This window comes from Pocillopora verrucosa, chromosome 3, assembly GCF_036669915.1.
Source record: "Pocillopora verrucosa isolate sample1 chromosome 3, ASM3666991v2, whole genome shotgun sequence".
Lineage (NCBI taxonomy): Eukaryota > Metazoa > Cnidaria > Anthozoa > Scleractinia > Pocilloporidae > Pocillopora > Pocillopora verrucosa.
This window is the reverse complement of record NC_089314.1, coordinates 15,793,288-15,804,392: the sequence shown is the minus strand read 5'-3', so window position 1 is coordinate 15,804,392 and position 11,105 is coordinate 15,793,288. Positions and strand designations below refer to the sequence as shown.

The 11,105-nt window shown below is 38.5% G+C and overlaps 1 pseudogene; it reads left to right on the top strand.

Moving 5' to 3' along the window:
- The first annotated feature begins 5,097 nt into the window (after window positions 1-5,097).
- On the top strand, window positions 5,098-10,936 carry LOC131776091 (phosphoenolpyruvate carboxykinase, cytosolic [GTP]-like; annotated as a pseudogene).
- Window positions 10,937-11,105: the final 169 nt, after the last annotated feature.

Here is an 11,105-nt window from a genome sequence, read left to right as displayed (position 1 = left end):
CCACCCCATCGAAAATCTATAGTCCGTTCCTAAGGTACCTTTTACATAATTCCAAAATGGGTTTTGTTCCGGAACAAAATGAATGTCATACCGCGTTTAAATGCAAGATAATTTAGCTTGTAAAAACAAGTATTTACGTCCTTTTTCTATGCTTACCTCCCTCCTAAAGAGGATTCATACAGATATGAGTGTCGTACCGCGTTTACTTTATACAGGTACAAAAGGTCGTCCAGAATAAGTGTTTCGTTCTGGAATGAAATCCTCAATAAACTCATTCAGAAATGACTCGTTTCGAATAGTTTTACACTGGTATCATGTGGCAACCGGGATGAACTCGTTCTTGAACAGAACTCATTCCGATATCATGTAAAAGGCCCCTAAGAGTTTTTATTCCCAGAGCATCACGCTTTGCTCTCCTGCCAGAACACTAAAAAGCGTTGAAGCAACAACCCGCTTTTAACTCCTACGCTGCCACTGAAACAACGATTAGTGACCACAAAAGCAACATATTGTAGTATTGTCAATTCATCACAAAAAAAAATCTTCATAAAGGGTAAATATTCATTTGTGTTGTTCCCCCCAATTATCAGGACATATTGGGCTACAAAATATGAAAGTAGGAGTGAAAGTGGGTGACTTGCCGCTGTTTGTCTGATGCATGTTGACATTAGCTCTTAAGATAAACATTTCGCTTAAACTCCAGAAGCTTGGTCTGTCAAACAAGACAAGAGAAGAAATTTTGCGAGACATCTTTTCAAAGCCCAAGGATCCGCTCTGGAAAGAATCCTTTCAGTTCCAAGAACGAGTCAATAGTCTGATGAAGAAATGGGAAGACTTTGAAGGCACTGAGCGTCACAGAAAGCCGCAATTTTTACTGTATTTTGAGAATCAATATTTCCATGATCTGAGAAACAAAACATTTAGTTCTGTAGTGCAACAACTAGACGAAGATCCCTACAGCCAGTGTTACGGGAAAATTTACTGATATTTCAGTGTGGTCGTTATTCGGAACATATTTATTCGTAAATTTTCACATTTAACCATTCCCAGTCCTTTCATTTCAGTAAATCAAAAAATGTATAAAAACCACAGTAGCCTTTGGAATAGATTTTTGTTGTTACTCGCTTTCATCATATGCACCTGCCTGTCGGCACTTTTGTTATTTATTACTAGTTTTTTTAGGTAAATATAAGTGTTAATGGTCTTTCTGGAAACATTGGTTTTCATGGTAGATAACAGCTGAGTTTATACTCGTAACTTTACATTTTTTCATACGACAGTTTCCACACTAACCTTGCGTAGATAAGCAGAAACTTTTAATTGCTTTTCCCTTTTTGTTTCCTGAGCTGCTCTGCTGCAATTGAGATAGGTATTATTTTCTATACCAGAACTGTGAATTCGCACCTAAGTTTCCTACTTTAATGGCCTCGAGTTTATTGTATCCGTCCCTTTAATTTTGAGATTATTTTCGTCGTAGAAACAGATGGAATATCTAAGTAGTTTTCGTTTAACTCCAAACAGACTTTTTCCGCTCCTTTGTGTCCTTATTCAAATATTGCGATTTGTGTAACAATAGCACCTCACACCAGTTAGTTCTTAAGCAAGTACCTTGTACAGCTTTGATGATTACAAACTTGAGTACGCTAGAGGTCATGTCGCTTGTTGACCTGACCTAGAATAAAAGTCTACTGTGGAACCAAAACGCTGTCTCCTCCTTGACGTCCGTACAAGCTTACTAGAAGTGGACCTCCGTGTGCCAGGAAATCGTGACGAGTTTCCTTTCTCGCAAGCCGAGTGATCTCTACCGAGTTATTTTCCCCCGTTTGTACGTTCCCGCGAAAGTCCAGTTTAGCGCACGAAAACTTTATCGTCACACAGAATATTCCAGAGTCCGTAAACTTTATGATCAAAGATTGGGTGAATTTTCTGCCAAGTGAAATAGACAGGTTTATTATTTCCCCTCAAGACCTGGTTCAATCATTTCAAACCGAGGAAGAGCTGACTTGGTTTGGACTATCAGATAAGTGGGCAGTTAAAGAGGAATTTAAGGATCGCTTCCCTCCGAAAAGTCACTTGCAAATGACACCAGACGAAAGAAAAGTTGCACTATGATGCCTTTCCAAGCTGTGCCCCGACTCAGCCGCTTTTCATAGATGCAAACGGTTTAAGTTCTAAACTGGTCATACCCGAAGTGCATCGATTGAGCCCCAAAACTCACAGATGGACCCTCCTTTACCATCAAAGAAGGATCTAGAACGCCTTAAAGATACTAAGGTTTGTCTGCAAAGTCTGCTGCGTTGGTACATGATGAAGCCACACGAGATGGTTTCTAACAGGGAGCATTTCTCGTCAGTAGCAGAAGACCCCAACCAAATACTGCTCCATAGACAGTGGCGTGTCTCAAGAGTGGAAAGTGTTCATGCGAATGTGTTTTTACAGCTGTAACAAGATCTGCTGCCACACTGTAGCTGTAGCATGGAAGACGGGTACTTAGTCCAGAGTGTTAGAAACTTACATGGGTAGAAATGTGTACAGCACAAGCACCTCCACAGTCTCGTCTTCAGTCGGAAAGAAGAAACCAGTAGCCGGGTTCAAACGGAAGAATTTAGGTGAAGAGGTGGAAACACGGCAGACTGGAAATGATCGTACAGGCATCAGTAACACTTCAAGTGCACTTTTGGTCCAGTCAGTAAACCCCACAACAGTTGTGAACAGGAAACCTGTTCGTCTAAAAGATCCTCCTCCGGCTGCCCCATTGCTTATAAAGAAAATAACTGGCAACATCCGAAAATGAGCGGGCTGCGCCAAACTTCTGTCAACCCGAGTGGAGGGTTTCTGGAGAGACGACAATGCATTTTACTGTTGTGGACGGTACGAGGCGTACTACTACTGGATCAAAGACTCCAAATTCTACCAGCTGTCCAGTGGTGTAAGGCACTACCACATAAATCCAGTTTGTACACAGATGTTTAGGACTCTAAACAACACCATTTCGTTGGAAGCAAAAATCACACCTACCGATAGTATTTGCCAGATCGTTGCTCAGTGTTTTGGAACCACTCTTTCCTAATGGACTAATCCTGTTGGAAAAACAAATAAGCCTGGCATAACTTTTCTCTCTTATTAGCATACATGTAGGGTGCCGGTATCCGGTTAGATCGCACCATGGTTAGATCGCTCCCAGTTAGATCCCTCCGACCAAAAGTTAGATCGCTCCACGCAAAAGTTTGATCGCCCCATCAAATAAGTTTGTTCGCTACCAACATTACTTACTTCGCTCCATATTGTAATGTGAAGTATTACTTACCAATGATCTTTAAAGTTTATAGGTGATGATTTTTTTCTTGTGACGATTCGAGTACATAGTATTCACTCTGTCCTTCAGATTAGCCACCGAGCTACCGATGTATGATGTTTAGCGATAATGGAATAAATGATCGTGGAATAAATTATAACTTTACAGTCTGAAGTGTATTGAAAAAGATCATTCAAATACCAATACTATCCAGTGTGGCCTTTTTTGCTGTTTGATGTAAGGAAACTGATACCCACCATCTTTAATTAATAAAGTAGATTACACTTCGTGAGTCCCTTACATTAGGTTTTATTTGTTCTTTCTGCGTAGTTCGGATTTATTTCAAGCGCGCGCGAGCGATATTAACCGATTGTTAGGTAAGATATGCACGTCATTTGATGAACTATCAATTTAGATAGCTTAGTTTTGCTACATGGAGCGAAGTAACTTATGTTGATAGCGAAGTCACTTATTTGATGGAGCGATCTCACTTTCGAGTGGAGCGATCTAACCGGGAGCGATCTTACTATGGTGCGATCTAACCGTAATTCAGAAGGCCTATGCTGTCAGGTCAGATTTAGTGATTTTTTTTATCTCAGTTGTATTTCGTTTGATATCTTGGGGTGATTTCCTCGCACCAAATTAGTTGTGTTCACTTCCTTACGTATTTCAACAGAGAACAGAAATATGTAGGTGCACATTAGCAGTTAAATTTGAGTTCTTAAGGATAGCTATTGAAAACCATTTTTTTACATTGTTATACGATAATACCCTTTCGTTTGGTTCTCGTTATGGATACAATTAATACACAGTATATAGCTGGATGACATGTTGGGTTATAGCCCCACAAGAGTTCATCTCTTACAGTTAGAACATATAATAAAGGGTAGTTTTTCAACAGCCTTTTGATTATGTATAACAATAATAATTGATATTTTTAGGCTATATTTTTTTTGTTTTGTATTCCTGTTTGTAATAAGAGGGAATCCGGTCATTTACTATAGGATCTGACCAGTCTTTTTCCAGGTATTATTATGGACGCTGTAATTGCTTTACTACGAAGAATCATACCAGAAAATAATCTGAGTCGTTAGGCCGTTTTATAATGAATAATAACGTTTTTATTAACTTAAAATTGTACAGATTCTTTTCGGGAATTTCAGAAAGCAACACTTCTTATGACTAAAAATAGGTCAAGAGATGGCGGATAGTCGAGGAGGAACAGGGACTATCTCATTAGAACTTCTGCATGTGTATAGACTGTGTGTTGTCTCATTTCAGTCAATTTGCTGTAAATTCTTACTGTATAACATGAAAAGGTAAGATTAGAGATAAAGGTACGTAATATCCTCGTAAGCTTGTATTCCATATCAAATTTGTCAAAATCAGTCGACTCATGAAATTATGGTTTCTCACCAAATTTTTTTTCTGAATCTTCCTCTCAAATCAAAGGCCTACTTGTCTGCTCAGTTTACTAAGACTCTTTTTGATTTACCGAGCGAAACACTGTATAGATTGGAGCCACTCTCATGATAGGTCCGCGATTCGTCCAGAATGATTAATTTTTACAAACCCCATGAAGAAATGTGTTGACTGAGTCTACATTTATTTGAAAACGATTGTTGCCACGAATGGTGACCAACCATGTAACATACAAACCTTTAATCCAAATCCTTCACGAAGCTTTTGAGAAAATTTGCACTAAATGTTGCATTATTTAACCTAACATTACGACCAAAAAATCGAGAAACTGAGTTATATAAAGAGGTTTTAACTCAGTGACATCGTGGCGCCGTTCGAGGATGCCGCTACTGCGTATAGACGAAAAACTTGATGTCACGTATGGGAACCCAGGCGACGGCTACGCGTCGACCAGCCGCGACAGTGATCGTACTGTAAATAAAACAGTGTCCTTCGCCGATTGTAACAATCTAACATTACTTTGATAAGAGAGAGAAACATTTTTGCGTATGCGGATTCAGCCATTTCCTTTGTCGAAATAAGTCAAACACGTAAATAATAATAAAAACACAGGCCAAAAAATGGGAAATATGCAAAAAAAAACCCACAAGATTTTAAGAAAAAAACTCAAAAAATGAATGAGAAGTGTTATGTAGGATGATACAAGAAAATTATAGAATTATCTCGTTATCGTTGTTATTTTTTTATCGAATCCTTTTGTTTTTTTTAGTTTGTTACCGAATTGTTAAAGACTTAAGGTATAATTAAAGTATTTGTAAATGTAATTATTGGCAATGTCTACCAGTGAAAGGACTACATTCTCTCGCAGTCAGCTGTTCCATGTCGGATTAAAGAGGATCCGGCGAAAGCTTCTTGAATATTAGAAGGCTCTTGGCGACAATTCAACATTCTGGACGCTTGGTAGACCTATTGATTGCAAACGTGCCTAGGATAACGCACTCAATGTGGGTCATGTCATCCCACTCGGTAAACTAAATTTTACGTGAGCAGTTCGGAAATCGTACAAATCAAGACATATTTTGATTGTTTGTTTGTTTTTTAATGTAGAATTGGACCGAAAGAAATGCAACAAAAACCAAAGTTCCTAGAGTTGATTTACGAGCATGAACGATTGCGTGCACCTTTGCACGAATTCAAGGAAGACGCTGAAAAACACACGTTCATGTGCTTGCAATTGACCAATCACATGGAATTACTCACACAGTTAAGGAGTTTTCTGCGCTACGCTACTTTCATCTTCAAAAGAAGACTGTCCAACAATGCTATCTAAAATTGGCTCATAAGACTACTGTGGCAAAGTTGGGAGCTCACTTTCAACATTAAGTCAGTCTTCAACATCAGAATAAGAGAGACCTTGCCAAACAAGCCAACAGAGCGTGAAATCTCACTTAGCAACAAAGCAACTCTGAGCTAATCAGACCCCATTTAAATGTTCTTCATTAGTTATGACACGTGCTGGCACTGCTTTTGCTTTTTGAAAGCTAAACAGACTCCCCTTTACTTCACGTTTCAATGCTGTAGTTTTTAAAAGAATATGGCTATGGATCTTGATCGTGACTATTAAATATTTATGACAAAATTGGGACCAGAGAAAAAGTCAGAATACTCAAGGTTTGGGTATAATGAAGGTTGGACTGTAACACCTTTCAATAACTTTTTTTTTTAATGAAAAGCTGTTAAATAGCTCAGTAATGATGAATAATGTTAAGAAGGTAATACAATACACATACTGATTTATGCTAAATGAAACATTGTGACTTTCTTTTTAAGTTATGTTGCCCGCACTGATCCACGCAATGTGGCACGAGTGGAATCTAAAACATTCATCTGTACAGAAGACAAAGGAGAATCCATCCCAGCAGCAAAGGATGGAGTTAAAGAATGCCTGGGTCAATGGATGAGTATTGAGGACATGAACAAGGAGTTGAGTGCAAGATTTCCGGGTTGCATGAGAGGTAACTAGTTATTCACCTAGTATATTTAGACTTTACTTTAAATTTGAAAGATGATCTTTAAGAAAATCTTCAAGTTAATTTACCATCCAGATTTTCCCAGACTTGCAGGCATGTAAAGGATATAAGTTAGATGCACTAAAAAAAAAAGAAAAAAGGGTCCAAATTTCCTAAAAATTTGGGAAGAAAACCCATGCTTATTGACAAGAAAATGTTTATTTAGCACACTAATTAGCAGCATCGAAAAAATAGAATTAAAAAAAAAACATGCACTCCCTATGCCTGATAATTATGCTCAGCAAGGATGTATGATTCCACAGGCGGAGTTAATACCCTAAATGTCTGTTTGTTTAATCATTTCAAACAGATTTCTCACATCCTTGCAGGTAAACTCCATATTGATATGGTTACTGTAGAAGATGCTACATTATGTTACATTGTCTGGATTTATTAGTTTACCTAGTAAATAAAGTTATCTTTTGTTTCCTATTCTATGTGCCTTGAAATTTTAGGCCGCACCATTTATGTTATGGCGTTCAGTATGGGTCCAGTTGGGTCTCCTGTGTCTAAGATTGGTATCCAAGTCACAGACTCTGCTTATGTTGTCTGCTGCATGCGTATCATGACCAGAATGGGGAGTCATGTATTGAAATTTCTTGGAGATAACGACTTTGTGAAGTGTCTTCACTCAGTTGGCATGCCTAAAGCTGAGCAAGCTCCTGACTGCAAATGGCCATGCAATCCAGATAGGACTGTCATTGCACATTTTCCTCATGATCGTGAAATCAAATCATTTGGAAGTGGTTATGGAGGGAACTCTCTGTTGGGAAAGAAGTGTTTTTCTCTAGGGGATTGCTAGCACAATTGGTCGTGATGAAGGATGGTTGGCAGAGCACATGTTGGTACATCTTGTCAATTTAATTTGTGATTGGTAGAGTTGGAAATGCATGAAGAGCACATAATATTTTTCTATCCAATCATAAAGTCTCCTGATTCAGAATTGGTCAGAATTATGATAAGAAAGTTTTTTCTTAGATAAAAATTTGCCTTTTTAACTTACATCGTAAATTACCATTTCTTTCTACAAAATATCAACTTGTCAACCTTTCTAGCATAGCATAGTAAATAACCACGATTTAAAAACTTCCAAAGAAGAGAAAATCAAAAATTGTTTAAGTAAGCTGCTGTTGTAAATTATACAGGTAATGTGTTTTTCTTTCATCTTAAGATCATGGGCCTTACAAATCCCAAGGGAGAGAAGAAGTACATCACTGCAGCCTTCCCAAGTGCCTGTGGTAAAACTAACCTAGCCATGATAACACCAACAATTCCAGGATGGAAGGTTGAATGTGTGGGTGATGACATTGCTTGGATGTGGTTTGATGAAGAAGGACAACTGAGAGCTATTAATCCAGAAAGTGGCTTCTTTGGAGTTGCACCAGGATCATCTTATTTGATGAATCCAGTTGCAATGAAGACTTTTCAAAAGGACACGATTTTCACCAATGTGGCAGAAACTAGTGATGGCGACTTTTTTGGGAAGGTACTTTATAAAGTGTTGCATTAAGTTTAATCTGATTGAAGGTAAGGGAAAAAGTCTGAAGAGAGTCAGGGAAATAGGAAGACAAATGTCTTTGGAAACCAAATTTGGAATAGTAGTACTAGATCAACAGCATTTTATTTTCCTTCCCAGTCCAAGTGAGGACAGCCTACTTTTATCATGTTTGAGGGCAACCTCCTTGTAAGACTTCAGACAAACATTTTACTAAAGATAGTTAAATAATGGTGTAACCTGCTATAGGTTACCTTGAAGACCACACACGACTCAGTAGCCTGTCTGCAGTATGGAAAAGTGAAGGACTTTCCTTGCATAATTACCTTGTGGGGGGTATACTCCTGATTCAGATCCAAAATTTAATGGGTTTCATTTTGTTACAAAATCTGATCACAAATAAATAAAATAAACCATAGACTTGCTCAGCCTGAATTTTTCCATGTTTCCTTTTCTGCAATTTCCTCAATTGCAGTTCACCTGAAAGGATCATTTTATTGTTTATTTTCATCCACTTGTCAAAATATGATTTATTTCATTTTCATGTATTTGTGAGAAATGCAGGAATCAATTAAGAGGCGAAGAGGATAGTTAGATATGGCAAAGATTAACATGATTAGATTTGCCACAAACTATGACTTATCTCCAAGTTCAACTTCAGGTTTGGTTAATTTAATTTGAATGGCTCCATTCTTAGCCTATTGTCTTGGATTTATTTGAAGGTTTGCCACTGCCAGATCATGTAGAAATAACTTCCTGGCTTGGAGTGAAAAACTGGAAGCCTGGTAATAACAAGGCAGCACATCTTAACTCCAGATTCTGTGCACCAAGTGATCATTGTCCAATCATGGACAAAGCCTGGGAGGACCCTAAGGGTGTTCCCATAAGTGCCATTCTATTTGGTGGTCGACACCCACAGGGAGTTCCCTTGGTCTATCAGTCATTTAATTGGCAGCATGGGGTGTTTGTTGCCTCATCCATGTCATCTGAGGCTACTGCTGCCACTGAGCACAAGGGTAAAACTGTCATGAGAGACCCTTTTGCCATGAGACCTTTCTTTGGATACAATTTTGGCAAAAACACGGAGCACTGGTTGGAGATGGAGAAACCAAACCACAAAATGCTGAAGATTTTCCATGTTAACTGGTTCCGTGTGGATGAAAATGGTCATTGCTTATGGCCAGGTGAGCTTGTCTTGATTTTACCCAGTTCATACAACTGAAAGACATCTCTGTTCTTGAAAAGTTAGAAAGATGATGAGTTAGAAATCTTTTCAGATACAACCAATCATTGGACTACTTTTGGAATATCAGAAAAAAGGAATCAAATATCTTACTGAACTAAGAACATCTTATTCTAAAGTGATCATCAGAAGATGGTGCAGAAAATTGTAAGGAAAATTGTCTTTTGAGGAAGTTATGTTTCTGGAAGTTGCTTATGGGAAAAACTTGTTTTTGTATCGCTCAGCTATTGGTGAAAAAAATGCTTTTTTTCTTTCTCTTTACAACACATTTAAGAAAGAATACTAGGTTGTTGTTGGAGTACTGTGTGATTCTAATGTAAAATGGTGTGGATATCAGGGTAAAGGGAACCCTGCAAAAACTTTTGGAGTTCCCCTAAGAGGCTACCCTTGGGTGCAAATAAGGAAGCCAGACATTGCTAGCTATTAAGAAATTATTGGATTAGGTTGAGCATGATATTATGAATTATCAATGCCAAGGTATGAGTTATCTGCTGAAGCCAAAGGCTAACTGAGGCTGATAACACAGGCACTGTGTTTGATAATACATGATATTATGTGAAAACCGAATTCAGTAATTGTTTTATGATAAATTTATTAAACAATCTACAAAAGAAGACACCTCTCTGTGTTTGCAAAAGTTTGAGATTACTACATGGGCGGGGGGCTTGGAAATTAGGCAGACTTTGAACCCAAAATGATAATCCAATGTCTGTTGCAGACATTAATTAGCCCATGCTTTGAAAACCCTTTGAAAAGTTATCTATGCGAAGTTGATCTAACAAACGGTGCCTGGTGTTTCAGGGTTTGGAGAGAACTGCCGTGTTCTGGAATGGGTGCTGAGACGCTGTGAAGATGAAGATGTGGCAGATGTGACTCCAGTTGGGTACATACCTAAACTGGACCCATTAACGTTGACGACCTTACAGCAAAGCTAGTCATGGAGAAGCTGTTTGACATCTCCAAAGACTATTGGCTGGAAGAATGTCAGTATCTACGCAAGTACTACGAGGATCAGTTGGGAGCTGATTTGCCTCAAGCAGTACGTGATGAGCTGAATGCACAGGAAGAGCGTCTGAAGGCAGCTTAAGCTGACCACTGCGGTGGAAAGACTAAGCAAATGCTGCTGTATCCACCGTTTTCGCTACTTCTTATCTTACAGATATTTTCTCTGATTTTTACTATGATCGCTTTGACTGGTTGTTGTTATCAAGACCTTCTACTGCGATTACGAAAGTTGTTTTGACAATTATTATATACCCCAGGGATTTCTGGATAGTTTCTTAGTTGAAAAATCTTTAAAAAAAGAAGGGAAAAAAGGTTAGTTGGTGCAAGAGCTTTACAAATTACCCACTTATGGTATCTATTTATGACGCAGAAAACTGTTCAATAAAAACTGATCAAAACTCATTTCTTGGCGTAAGCGGGGAGGGGGGGGGAGTTCTTACATGTGTAAGAGGCTTTGCAAAATAGAGACTATCGTTTTTTTAGCGCTCACGTTACGCTTGAACAGTAAAACTAGTGCAGGGTGACATGGGTCCAGAAACTGACTGACTCTCTAAATCGTCTGTTTTCCCTGAGTGG